Here is a 14791-nt window from a genome sequence, read left to right as displayed (position 1 = left end):
CCTTGCTTTTTGTCTATTTTCCTAAGCTATGAAGATGTAACTTTACCCCTCTATCCTTCACGTTTCGTGTATGTCTCAAAACTGTTAGTTTTAAGTTATTGTGCTTACTTATATAAACTTGTTTTATGAAGCTGTAAATCGCTTTGTAACTTGAATAAGCGATTCATCAAATACAAATAAAAACTTGAAACTTGAAAACTTTCTTGTTCAGTTTTGTCAATTTTCCAGTGTTGACTTGGTCACTGGGGGGGAAGAAGTTGTTGTGGCTTGTTTCATGTGTTAGTCTGCTGCATTGTTTAGAGCAGGGGTAGGGAACTCTGGTCCTCGAGAGCCGTATTCCAGTCGGGTTTTCAGGATTTCCCCAATGAATATGCATTGAAAGCAGTGCATGCAAATAGATCTTATGCATATTCATTGGGGAAATCCTGAAAACCTGATTGGAATACAGCTCTCAAGGACCAGAGTTCCTTACCCCTGGTTTAGAGGAATATTAATTGAAAAGAAGTCTCACTGTCCTATAGACAGAGTTCAACTGTGCTCTTTCTCCACCTGCTGGTAGATTCATCTATAACCCATCAGTTCCTGGATTCTTATGCTATGATTAAACCCTGTCCTGGAGGACCACCAGCTAGTCAGATTTTCAGGATCACCCTAATGAATATGCAAGAGAGAGATTTGCATATAATGGTGACATGCATATTCATTAGGGCTATCCTGAAAATCTTGATGATGGTCCTCCAGGACAGGGTTGGGAATCAATGGATTAAATGAACAAAAATGATCAGATAAGACATATTTTAAAAAAATGTACTACCTCCATTGTATGTAAACCTATTTCACATATATCCATTATGGGTATCCTGAAAATCTGGCTGGCTGGAAGTGTTGAGAACCCCTGCTTTATATAGAAAACAAGGTAGTAAGTTTTGGTCAGGAGTGTAAATAAAGGAGATGGGATTTGATAAACCACCTTTCTGTAGTTATGTGTTTTACATATTATATACAGGTACTTATTTTGTGCTATCACACATACCTTTGCATTTTCAAATGTACATACACACTTTTATCACCATTCATGTATTCACAGAAATGGCTGATTTAAATGTAATTGGTTACTTTTGAGGATTTGTCCTATAATGCTTAGTCTGTTTTCATATAGACCCTCCAACCCTAATGTGGGTTGCTATAGATGTTCCAAATATTGAATTATGCATGAGTTGACACTATGCAACACTGATTTCCCTCAACAGTATTAGATAGCTTGTTGATACCAGTTAGCATTTTTTTTGCTAAAGGCTTTTTGCACACTAATTTGCAATATTTTTTTTCACCATTGTGTTTTAGACTTTGATACCATCATTTGGAGTTTAGGGGGAGGTTGGAAAGGATTAAGAACTAGCTCCATGGCAGCATATATATATTGACAGAATTGCTTTTCAATTGTTTTTGATACTGTCAATTATTTTTTTAATAGTTTCAGAATGTGTGTTAGATTGTATGGTTAAGTGTAGTACTGTAATATTCATTATTGTAAATTTATCATATGAAAAACTATACATTTACAGATAGATATTTTGGGAAACTGATAGAATAAAGTAGAAAGAGAAGTTAATCCAACTATAGCTCTATCAATTCTACCTTCTTTTGTAAATTTCAGGAAGTCACAGGCGACTACTGTGCTGTCATTTTTCTGTTTCCAGTCTCATTCAGACAGCACTAGCACAAAGCAAGATGAATCCAGGAGAATTCTATTAAAAGAACAGAGCTAGACAACTTTATTCCTTCATTAAACTACAAAACACACAACACTAAATTATAAAAATATCTGGAAAAAATCATCTGTGCATTGCTATTTACATTTAAGTGTAAACATTGTGGCTTTAATCATAGAAACTTCAAAATCAGCAAATCATAAACAAAAAATAAAATATATGCATATTCTCTACATTGCCTGTGAATGAAAAAGGGGGCAGACCGTTTTCATTTTGAAGTTTTCACAGTGACCTCACAGAAATAAAAATTAGCTGTTGGGCTCCTGGTACAGGCATGTAAATATTCTAATGAAAAGCAGACATAAACAATTAAACATTCTTCAGTGTCTATAATAAGTGTCTTCATTAAAATAAACCAAAACAAACCTTAATGTTACAAAATTACACTATACTGCACCTCATTGGCACAGCAGCAGCCTATAGGGTGGGATACTGCTATTTACTGCATGGAATACAATATGGATAGGCACCAGTGCAGCTTTATTACTGCAAGTGGTGATACAAAACCAAAGAGTATTCTGAATGGTTCGGTGATCAAGGAAGGTTTTGCCTGATGGCTACTTTTATTATGTTTGTGCCTAGGCCAAATGAATTGAATTTACTGAAGTTTTATTTTGTTTTAATAGTAAGTTCAAGGGAAAGTCCACAGGAAATTTGCAATCGGAACCTATACAAAAGTCATAATGTAGCAACCACTCTGCAGTGTAAAACTTAGAAAACCATTAAATAAGACAATTTTGCTGATTCCCACTTCATGGTCCTTCCTACTGTGTCTGTGGTAAGAAACAAATCAGACAGGGCAGCTGAGTGCACTTCTTAATTATAAGACATTTTTAATGTGCATTTTCTGGTAGAAAACATCTTTAAAAGCATCAAGTTTGTAAAGTTACTCTGCCCTTACATAGAATTTTTAATAAATGCAGCCTTTCCTGAAAAGGGGAAATCCTTGTGTTCTGTGCTGTCAATTTAAGAGCATTGGAATGCCTAAAGATTAGGTGCAAAAATGGGACATGAAGGGCAGATGGAAAGAGTAGAAAGAAGGGAAGAACTGATGTTGCCTGGAATGTCTGCACCTGCAAACTCTTTAGTTGTCAAGAGGCACATATTGAAAGATTTTGTCCTGTGTTCAAGTACAGCCCTGGAATATTAATAAATGCACTTCATTAGTCATGTTAATCCCCTTGTGTATGGTCTGTGCATCATGAGACAGCAATATGATTAGAGTGTCACTGCTGTCCTGCTCCATTCTTTTAGACACAGACAAGTGGATGCTTGATAATGTCATCAATAAGGCAGGGACAAAAATCCGTACAGGTCTAACTTGGCTCATACTAGAAGACTGTTTCTGCTAAAAGAAATTATGTCCAAAACAAGAAGAGTATATATCACCCCAAACTCTACTGTCTGTCAAGATCATTCCTGACTGAGTAGTGCCCATTCTTGATACTTGGTAACTGAAATTGAAATGCAAGAGATTTCAGACTAACATGACAGAGTTAAATCAGGAAATTTGAGAATGGAGATATTTCAAGTTGGATTTGATGATGATGATTCGCTCACTGTCAGGATTCAGTGCAGAAAGATAGGATTGTCTGATAAGGAGAAATCCACTTCTGGGAAATTCTGTCGAGAAAAAAAAGATTTCACTTGGAATGTTTATAGCATAAAGCATGTGTGTATTCATATACACATAGCTATACTAAGTTATCAAATATTTTTTTTACATTAGATCTGATTCATCCAGATCTTTTCCCATAGACTTTGAGAGAAAATCTTAGTGAATTAGGCCCATCAATCAGTGCTTCTCATCCCTCTCCTGCAGACAAACCATGCCAATTGGGCTTTCAGGAATAACACAATTAATATGCATGAGACAAACTTGTATATTGCAGAAACCCATTATACGCAAATCTACCTCATGCATATTTATGGTGGTAAACCTAAAAACTTGACTGGCATGGTTTGCTTCCAGGAGAGGGATGAGAAACACTGCCATAGATAGTTATATTGGTAAAATAAATTTCTGTGCAGGGCTAGATGTATGTATGTATTTATTTATTCTATACTGTCTCAATAACACAAAGATACTCTAGAGCAGTGGTTCTCAAACCTATCCTGGGGTACCACTAACCAGTTGAGTTTTTAGGATATCCCTAATGAATATGCATGAAATAAATTTGCATATGATGGAGGTGACAGACATGCAAATCTGTCTCATGCATATTCATTGGAAATATCCTGAAAACCTGAATGGTTGGTGGTTCCCAGGTTGGAGTACCACTGCTGTAGACCAATATTTCTCAACACAGTCCTTAAGACACATCCAGCCAACATCAAGACAACATTCATGTTTAAAGGATATCCACAATGAATACACATGACTTTTGTCTATCTCCTGGTACAGGCATGTCTATCTAATCTATCTCATGAATTAAAAAAAAAAAAAACAACTGACCGGTTAGGTATGTCTGAAGGTCTGGGTTGATAACCCCTGTTGTAAAAGGTTTACAACTTTAAACAGAATTACAACAAAATAATGCAGATCCAAAAGGGGAGCAAAAAGATACATATTTGATATCCAAGTACCAATATTGTTACCCAATATTTAAAAACAATACCAATTGGAATTTGAGCCCCCTTTCACTAGAGCCCCCAATTTTTCAATTTACACAATTACAGAAGATACATTTGAATCCAAGTCACAGCAAGAGAGAAAACCTGAATGCAGAAGGAGCAAGGATTCAAGGGACAAGTAATAGACCTGAAACCTGGTTGATGGCTCATTTTAGTGAGAAGGTATGTGGAACCTTTCCACCCCAGTTTACTCCAAGGTGAGGATAGAATTTATTCAGGTTCCCCTTTGTATCATCCAGGCAATACTGTGCTAAACAGATAACATCAGTAAAATTGCCCATCATGACATCTCATATAATATAATATATCCAAAGATTGTTAAACTAAAGAACAGAATACGTATGAAGATCTAATTTTTGATGAGGGAGAATATATTGAAATACAGCTAGAGATAAAAGTCCTGATGAATATTCATGATGTCTAAATGATTCCTAAAATAATTCATCTATTAAGAGGAGAATGTGGATCTAGAAAAGTTAGAACTAACAGCTTGGACTAAAAAATCTAAGAAACTGAGTTATTGACAAATGTCAGTCAGCCGATTCTCCTAGACACTATACTAGTCTTATAGCCCATTACATTAATGGGTGCTAGAATATATGTGTGTGTGTGTGTGTGTGTCTTTATTTCTTTCTCTCTCTCTCTCCTTAGCCGCTTTCTCTATTTCTTTTTTTATGTCTTTCTTTTTCCTCGGCTGTCCACCACTTCCCCTTGGCTGCTTCCCCTGCCCATTCTCCCTTCCTTTTACCTCCCCTGTGTCCACCACCACCCCTTCACTGCTCCCCTTATCCAGCAGCAGCCCTTCTCCCTTTGTTTTACCTCCCCCCTGTCCAACAGCACCTCTTTTCTGCTCCCCCTGTCCCACAGTAGGCCTCCCTTCCTTTTCCTTCCCCCCCCTGTCCATCAGCACCTCTTCCACTGTCCAGGAGCACCTCTTTCCTGCTCCCCCTGTCCAGTAGTAGGCCTCCTTTCCTTTTTCTGTCCCCCCTGTCCATCAGCACCTCTTTCCTGCTCCCCCTGTCCAGCAGTAGGCCTCCCTTCCTTTTTCTTTACCCCCCCCCACCGTCCTGTCTCTCTCCTGCTCCTTCCATCCTCCCTGAATTCCCCTGTCCAGCAACACCCCTTCCCTGCTCCCCTCTATCCAGCAGTAACAGCATCCATAATTCAGCAGCTCACAATCAACACGTTTGCCACCCACTGACCTTCACATCAAAGTTGCATTCGTATCGTTGAATGAGAGCAATGAAGGAGACATTGCCCAATGCTGCCGGGGGACCTCAACTAAGAAATCCTGTAAAGAGCAGCAGCAAAGTCAGCACAATAGTAGCCCTTCCTTTATAGAGTAAGCAGCCGCCAGGCGCTGACAGCTGTCACGCGCATGCGTGCCTGAAGCCGAGCCATGAGTGTGGGGCCGTTTCTGCCCAAAGTTTATTTTTAATTTTGAAGGTGCCACGGCAGCTCCCCTCACGATCGCCGCCTTCGTCGGAATCCTTCTCCAGCGCAGGTGCGTCTCGTGAGAGGACCCACTGCAGCGGTGCGAGGTAGAGAGCAGGGAGGCTTGTGTGGCGCACATGCGCACTCCTACCAGCCACAGCCCGACAGATCAGATCTCAGGGAACACGCTGGTAAGAGTGCGCATGAGCGCTAGCATTTTATTATTATAGATAGATATATATAAGTCTTTGCTTATCACAACTGTATTGTATTGTAAATCTATATTGACAAAGAGGGGACCCCCCCAGAATAGATAAAAAGGTCTGAAACTAGTAGGTGTTTAAACATAAGCCTAAGACTGTAACTACGTACTAGCTGTCTTTCTCTTGTTCATTCTAACACAGATTTAAGTAAGCAATTTATAACTGTTAGACTTCTTCCAGGTGATTGAGAAACACTATGTAACAGACATGTTTCTATTATTTTAAAAACTTATGAACCCCAAATTACATTACATTGGTTCTTATATTCCGCAAAAGCCCAAGAAGTTCAGTTATATTGTTAATTCCTAGGCAGATCCTGGGAATCTAATATAATAAAAGCCTAAGCGCGCATGCGCACTCTTACCAGCGTGTTCCGTTTTCCGTGCGTTGTAGGTCCCCGCAGGTAGGAGTGCACATGCACGCTTACCATGCGCATCTCTCTCTCTCTCCCGAGGCGGATGTCGGTCGCGGCAGCTGTCAGCGTCTGCATGCCGCGGCGGCTATTGGGCTCTTCATTTTTAATGAGACATCTACTGACATTTAATGCGTTTTGTCAGCTTATCCATGGAATTTACAGCAGTGCTGCAATAGAATCTAAGCCCCAAGACCTGACATGTTAGAAATAGATTTCTAGGGGAGAATTTACTGCTCTATAGTAGAAAAACCAGCCATATACGGTTTCATTATTGAGTGGCCGGCCCTACGAAAGAGCTGGCGTTTTATTTGCCTGAGTGTTAAACCATAAGAAAAATGTCATCTATATTTCAGATTCTAAGGCAAAACCATCCTGGAGTCAGCCTTTCATTGTGCATATAACACTTTTCAATTGTGTTTGCCTAATGAGAGCACAGGATATAAAAACATATCAAGAAAATTTGTTAATTGCAAGAATACAATGTGCTGCTTTATAATAATAAGTGAGCACTGAGACGGAATACCATCGGAATAGTTAAGGAAAAATTAAATAGTTGGTTAGGTTGAAAGAATATCGGGGATGCAGTCGTTCCAACGTCTAATTATTTCTGTTGGTCACTACTACTACCGTGTTTACCATTTCTATGGCGCTGAAAGGTGTACACAGTGCTGTGCATTTAATATGGAAAAGACGGTCCCTGCTAAGAAGGGAGGCCTACTGCTGGACGGGGGAGCAGGAAAGAGGTGCTGCTGGACAGATGGGAGATTAAAAAAAGGGAGAAGGGCTGCTGCTGGATAAGGGGAGCAGTGAAGGGGTGGTGGTGGACACAGGGAAGGTAAAAGGAAGGGAGAATGGGTGGACAGCCGAGGAAAAAGAAAGACAGAAATACAGAAAGCGGCTAAGGAGAGAGAGAGAAAAAGAAATAAAAGACAGACACACACACACATATTCTAGCATCCGTTAATGTAACGGGCTATAAGACTAGTTAACAATATAACCAGAAAGACAAAGTTCACTATTAGATTAACAACAGTTATCTAATTTTTGATCAGAAATGTTATAAAGAAGTAAGTTTTTAGAGCCTTTCTAAATTGCAAATAATGTTGCATTTAAGAAGCAATAGTAAAGAATTTCAAATTGCAGGAGCTTGGTAAGCAAAACTACTGTCACATTAAAAGCAGTCTAATATTTTAGACTCTTAGGGGCAAATTCTATAAATGGTGTCCTGATTGGAGGTGGCGATAGGCATCCTACCGTTGTCTAACCAGCCAATCGGGACGCACATTTTAAAAAAAATCCTGAGGTAGGCTGCCTACATTGTAAGCGTCTTCGCGAGCCTTGGGAGGTGCGTAGGGCTGCCTAAGCTTGCACAAGGCTACGCATGGGCTTGCCTTGAAGTGGCGAGCTTAGGCGGTGATAGGCGACTCCCTAGGGCCGCGATAGAAACATAGAAACATAGAAAGATGACGGCAGAAAAGGGCCATAGCCCATCAAGTCTGCCCACTCCACTGACCCACCCCAATAGTCTAGATGCTAGTGACTCGACCTACGTAGGTACCTGAAATGTAGGCCAGAAACCTGCATAAATGATACTGCAATAATCAAGAGTGGAAAGAAGCAACCAGATGAAATGAGCAGTTATCTAATAAATCACAAATTCTCCATAGTTTTCTTCATCAGAAGAAACAATTTCCTAATCAATGTACACTTAAGATTCTATTGAAAGTGAGTTAGACAACATTATTCCCAATAATTTGATGGGAAATCTGATCCCCACTAAATTTTAAAATGTCATTCCATAATTCATTTTCTGTACCTAATAATAACAATTTAGTTTTATTTATTTATTTATTCATTCATTCAATTTTCTGTACCGTTCTCCTAGAGAAGCTCAGAACGGTTTACATGAATTTATTCTTATCTTTGTTAATAAGTTTTAATTGAAAGGTTTGGATCCATAATCCAAGAAGTTGTATCATAACAGCAGTAACTGAACTAAGGGAAGACACTTAAACAGTAAATAACATCAACAACAGGGGAGAGCCCTGAGGCACCCCACAATTAGCTTACAACAATTCAGATGGCATACCCTTAAACTTAACTCTATATGTCCTAGAAGATGTTTAAAATGTTGCAAACCAGGAGAATATGTTTTGCCCAATGCCCAAATCAAAGCCACTAGACCAGGGGTACCCAAATGGTCGATCGCGATCAACCAGTAGAACGCGAAGGCAATGCAAATCAATCGCAGAGCCCATCCCAGGTTCCGTGATAGACTTGCGTTGCCTTCACATTCTACTTGCTTCCTGATGCCGTAAAGAGGACGCCAAAGCGTTGCGCCAACCAGCCTTCCCCACCCGACATCAATTCTGATGTCAGAGAGGAAGTTCCGGGCCAGCCAATCGCTACCTGGCTGGCCCAGAACTTCCCCTCCAACATCAGAATTGACGTCGAGTGGGGAAGGCTGGTTGGCCCAGCGCTTCTGTGTCCTCTTTATGGTGTCAGGAAGCATGGAGAGCTCAGAACTTGGCGGCGGCGGCTTGGGAGAGAGCAGGGATAAAGGACAAAGAAAGAAAGGGGGCAGGCAGGGAGAAACAAAAAAAGGGAAAGAACGAAAGGGGGCATGGAGAGAGAAAGACAGACAGAAAGATATGGGGGCAGGGAGACAGAAAGAAAGGGGGCATAGAGAGAGACAGAAAGAAAGGGGGCAGGGAGACAGAAAGAAAGACAGAGAGAATAAAAGAAGGGGGCATGGAGAAAGAAAGGGAGGGGGCAGGGAGGGAGGAAGAAAAAGTTGGGGGAAGGAATGAGGGCTGGAGGAGAGGAAACATACAGGAGGCTGAAAGAAGGGAATAAATGTTGGATGCACAGTCAGAAGAAGAAAGTACAACCAGAGACTCATGAAATCACCAGACAACAAAGGTAATAAAAATGTGTCCGTTTTGAGAATTTATATCTGCTGTCTATATTTTGCACTATGGCCCCCTTTTACTAAACCACAATAGCAGTTTTTAGCACAGGGAGCCTATGAGCATTGAGAGCAGTGCAGGGCATTCAGCACAGCTCCCTGCGCTAAAAATCGATATCGCGATTTAGTAAAAAGGGAGCGGGTATATTTGTCTATTTTTATATAGTTGTCATCTGCCTTGACCTCTGAGAAAAAACCTCAGAATATAAATGATAATTAACATTTTCTCTGCGTACAGTGTGATTTGTGTTTTTTTTATTTTATTTTATTGTTGGTAGATCATTTTGACTTGGTCATTTTAAAAGTAGCGTGCAAGCCCAAAAAGTATGGGCACCCCTGCACTAGACAGATCGAACTGTAATAGCTCTTTGTCCCTTACTTAACAACCTGCTTTAAGCATTAAGCACAGTTTCCGTACTAAAGTGCTTATAGAGCCTTGATTGAGAATCATGAAGTAAGTCAAAGTGATCTAGGTATTCATTCAGCTGTTTGGTGACTACACCCTTGATTAGATTCACAAATAGAGGAATTGAGGCCACTGGCAACATCTGAGATACTAGTTTTAGGATTCTTAACAACATCAGAATTATATTACCTTCTGTAATGGGAAATCTACCCAAAGCCAACTGGCTAGTTATCCAATTTTTTAACCACTCTGAGAAGTGGATAGGTTTGGGGTTTTTTTTAGTCCAAGTATGTTTATTGAAGTTGGGTTTTTTTTTTTAAATTACAATACAAAAGTAACTTAAATATATAACAATCAGACATCAGTAGTCTCAAAGACCATTACTTTTAAACCAGTGGTCTCAAACTCACAGCCCAGGGGCCACATGCAACCTGCCAGGTACTATTTTGAGGCCCTCAGTATGTTTATCATAATCACAAAAGTAAAATAAAACAGTTTCTTGATCATATGTCTCTTTAGCTATAAATTACAATATTATTATTAAGACTTAACTATTTTTTTCTGAGGCCCTCCAAGTACCTACAAATCCAAAATGTTGCCCTGCAAAGTGTTTGAGTTTGAGACCACCTGTTCTAAACCATTATTATTTACTGATTCTAAAAGCTTAATAAAAAAAGATTTAAAAATTATTGCCACACCTCCACCTTTTTTACCTAGAGGAATGTAAAATAATGTATTCCTCAAGGCAGACATCTCTAAAAATTGGATCTTCCTGAAAGTCAGGTGTCTGTAATTATGATAAACCTGGTTGATGAAGTTCTATGAGATCCCTAATTATATCTATCTTATTAGAGCTTGAACATGCATTAACACACAAACAGGGGATTGGTAGCCAAGAATGCAATCTTACTGTCTTTTACAAGGAATTCATATTTTCTCTCTACTGGAATACTTTAGGTTTTGGCTAAAGAATTGTTTTTGCCTAGATCCATGAAATCTTTTGTGTTGCTTGATTGCTTCATGTGTAGCCAGTCCACAGTTTTCAGCCTGTATAACTTCATGTGTATAACTTCATGTGTAGCCAAATCAGCAGTTTTCAGCCTGTATAACTTTGTGCCTTCCTTGCTGTCTTGCAAGGAGCTCATGAGTGAGAACTGATAACTGATAGTTGCTCTAAATTATGAACTCCTTCATTACTAGCAATTATCTTTCTGAAGAGAGCTCAACTAACCACTTTGTTTTTGAAGTGTTATTTAGCAGTCAGACAAACTCAATCTGAAGTTGAAATAAGCCTGATAGCCCTAATGCACAATTCACATAAATGAAAATTTCCAGGAGAAACAAAACCCACAGCTCTGGAAGCAAGGAGCACAGCAATAAGAAAGGAACACTGAATGACGACATGCAAGTTGTAGACAATTCTCACAGAGGTAACTAGCATTCTCTAGGAGAGACTGACTCAGCCAAGAGATCAGAAGGAATTGCCTTCTCTTGATATCTTAGTGAGCACTGTCTTACACCAACCAGATGACCTCATATGAATACACTCTGAATACTTCTCAGGAATTAAAGGGTGCAACCAATAAAAACTCTTGGAGCACACCTAGGGAGACATTCCCTTTGGACAAGTGAATGCATCGGACAATCAAAAAGAAATGGGCTCAAAGGAATCCTATTGGAAAGCCTGTTGAGATACACAGTCCTGGACTCAAGGCTACTACTACTGAAAAAAATGTTTCAAGTTTGAAATAACAGGAGTATATTCAGGTTCTCAAGATGATTCTTGAAGCAATTTCATCTATCCTTGGTCTAGAAGGAATTGTATATACGGTTATCATCAGGATGGGGGCACAATGGCCATTAAGGCAAATAGGCAGCTGCCTGCCCATCCTTGAACAGAATGCAAATTTGTGTTTCCATGAAGAAACACAATTAGAACACAGCAGTTTGTAATAAGGCGGGGCCTACCCCAGTCAAACCTTCTGTCCAAAGCTACCTTCCTGAGGAAGAGAGGGAGCTGCCAGAATAGTTGCATTCTTGGCCTCTCAATTTAGAGAAACAATAACCAGTATTAGGAGGAGGAGCCTGAAGTGAGGCAGGACCTACCATATGTACTTTCTGTTAGCCTCTCTGAACTTGAAAAAATCCTGAAACTTTAGGGATCAAAAATGCAGTTAACTTTTGTAGAGGATGAAACTGCCCAACCTGTTCAAGACTGCCATGTCTGTCACTATGCATGGAAACTCCTGAGAAGCATGGCAGAAATATTGAAGTCCTGTCTTGAACTGATCCTGACCAATTAATATGGAGAATCCAAGCAAAGGAGCTCCTAGCATCAATTATTTCCATTATGTAAGTCTCCCCAGTAGTTATCTGTCCAGGACTTGTTAGGTCCCTACATAAAGATGTTCAAAGCCTCTCTCCTCTGCATGTTACTACCTGTTAGAAGGACAACATGGCCTCATTGAGGAGATGTTGAAGCCAATAGAGGAGGACTCGATCTGGAGCCACTACATATAGCTGCATAAAACTAGAGAAACTAAAGAAAAAAAGAAAAATTGTTTAAACAGAGACTTGAATCTTCCTACCATTCAGGTCCCTCAATGCTGTGCTTTCTTCCAATTATGACTTTACTTAAGCACAACCTCCCTAGGTGTCCCAATACTTTATTTTACTTTCACCATGGAAAGAATATGAAACACCTGTCTTTGGCTATTTTAAAGCTAGAATCAGGTCTGAGGAGATGTCATCTCCAGCTGCCACAGTATTAGAAAACACTTTGTAGGGGGAGAGAAATCCTGTGACCACCCATGAATATAGGATCCACCTATATAATAATAACATCTGTCATGGCCCATTCCACAGTGACCCAGAGATCAAGCCTTAGAAAATAAGAGTCATCAGCTTCTCTCTCCAACACAATCTTCTTACTGAGGCACTATCCTTTTCTGAGGAGCCAATCTCCCTCTTTCTGCTGAACTAGCTATCTCTTCCTCCTGTAGTTCCTTTCATGCAGAATAGGAATAAAAAGAGTTAAAAGTAGACCTGAAGCAGGTCACCCAGGACTTTTTAAAAAAAAAAAAAAATTTCAGGCTGCAGAAATTTTCATGCATTACAAGCCTAATTCAGCCTTAAAGACACTCTGGGAAGTTTCACTTGTGTAGAAAGCCAGTTCAGCAGACTGTTCCCACTATTGCTCTCCTACCTGGGAGGTTGAACTGGAGCTGTGCAGGCACTGCCTTGCCTGAGGGTAGATATGTAGCTTTCATGAACTTTCCCATTTTTTAACAGAGAGAGAGAGAGGCAGATTAAAAAACTAGCATGATTTACTTATGTTGTTTGTTTGTTTTTTAAAACTCAAAGCACTAATGCAAATGCTGAAGAAAAGGTCCCTAAAAGGAATAGTGTTAGGTCTTATTCCACGAATACTACACAGACCACAGTTCAGTCAGTGGAACCTTTCCCGCTTTGTTTTTGGCTGGGTGCTATACCTGTTTGCCTGAACAAAAATAAACTCCTGAGTTATCCCTCCCCTGCCAAGGCATTAATTTAGAAGTACACTTCCTCCACTGAGGTCTGCATCCAGAAATGTAACTTGAAAATTACTTCAGGTGTGTAGGCTGAGATGGCAGGAAAGACCAGTGCTTTGGCCTAGTCACTCTGGAAGAAGCACTGCTGCCAGTTTCAGCATTTGGCCTGTAATCCAAGCTCCCTTGGCATATTCATTGTGGAAATCTTGAAAGCCCAACTGGGTTGTGGCCCTTAAGGACAATGATTGCCCACCCCTATTCTAGGCTACGAGGGGTGCTGAAAAGTTCTCAGCCCAACCAACCAACTTCCTAAATTATGAGCGTTATTTTGCCACTGTAGAGAAAAGAGTGTTATCTTATTTTGTTAAGTGCCAATTTGCAGAAATGAAATTCTATGTTTTTTCACATTGTTTCAGATCATTGATTGAACCATATCCATGACATTCTCTTCTTGGTTGGGCTATGGTATTGTCACTATGGAATATGGAAGATACCAATGTAGTTTCCTCCAGTAACTGTTGGTATTAGGGATATATAGTAGCATAGTAAATGACAGCAGATAAAGACCTGAACGGTCCATCCGGTCTGCCTATTAGTAATTCACATTATAAATTCATAATTAAATTAACTTTGTCTTTTTTCTTTGATATTTCTCAGATATAGACCGTAAAGTCCACCTGGTACTCTCCTAGGTTCCAGCTGCTGGAGTTGTTGTCCAAGCTCACTCCAGCCTATCCAACCATCCCATTATTTGCAGGATATCTACCGTAAAGTCTGGTCAGTAACGTCCTCATATTCCAAGTTACTATCAGGTTATGGTTGAACATGTAGAGATGGCAAAGTTCTGTCTGTGGAGCAGTACCAGTACTTTCAGCAGTCCATCAGAAATAGTTCTGACCTTTCATTAATCCCAACGTGGGCTGCACCTTCCCTACCTGATTTACAGGGTGGGAGTATCCAGCCTTTGGAGGGAAAACAGGGCTTCTATAAATACTCAGCCCAGGGGGAGGGGGTCATTATCATTGGCTTACAGTCCTGAGCTATTGCGCAAGAACCATGCTAGGGGACATCACTATTATCATCCAAGCTGCAGCCTGTTTACTGGGGAAAAACTAATACAGTTCCTGACCTGGAAGAGTGGGGAGCCAACCTCAAAGCCTACCAACTGCTGGACTGCTTCCACAGAGCAAAGGCATAGTGAATCTGTCCTCCAACACTGTCTGCAAGGAGCAAAAGGAAGGGAGAGAGACAAGAAGTGCTAAGTAATAAAACTTGAAAAGAAAAACTGTGCCCACGGTAAAGACATCTCTATCCTCCAGATTTCCCTCAGTAAGGAAGCCCCAATATTTTGAGATGGAAATATAAAGGA

At 40.1% G+C, this 14791-nt stretch overlaps 1 long non-coding RNA gene across 1 annotated transcript; it reads right to left on the bottom strand.

Moving 5' to 3' along the window:
* Window positions 1–1751: 1751 nt before the first annotated feature.
* On the bottom strand, window positions 1752–14435 carry LOC117358152. The gene is made up of 2 exons (XR_004538949.1): window positions 13098–14435; window positions 1752–3395 (listed from the first exon to the last, which is right to left on the bottom strand). It is a non-coding gene; the product is annotated as an uncharacterized LOC117358152 (long non-coding RNA).
* Between the last annotated feature and the right edge of the window lie 356 nt (window positions 14436–14791).

This window comes from Geotrypetes seraphini, chromosome 3 (assembly GCF_902459505.1).
Source record: "Geotrypetes seraphini chromosome 3, aGeoSer1.1, whole genome shotgun sequence".
NCBI classification, from domain to species: Eukaryota; Metazoa; Chordata; class Amphibia; order Gymnophiona; family Dermophiidae; genus Geotrypetes; species Geotrypetes seraphini.
This window is presented reverse-complemented; position numbering and strand designations above follow the sequence as displayed.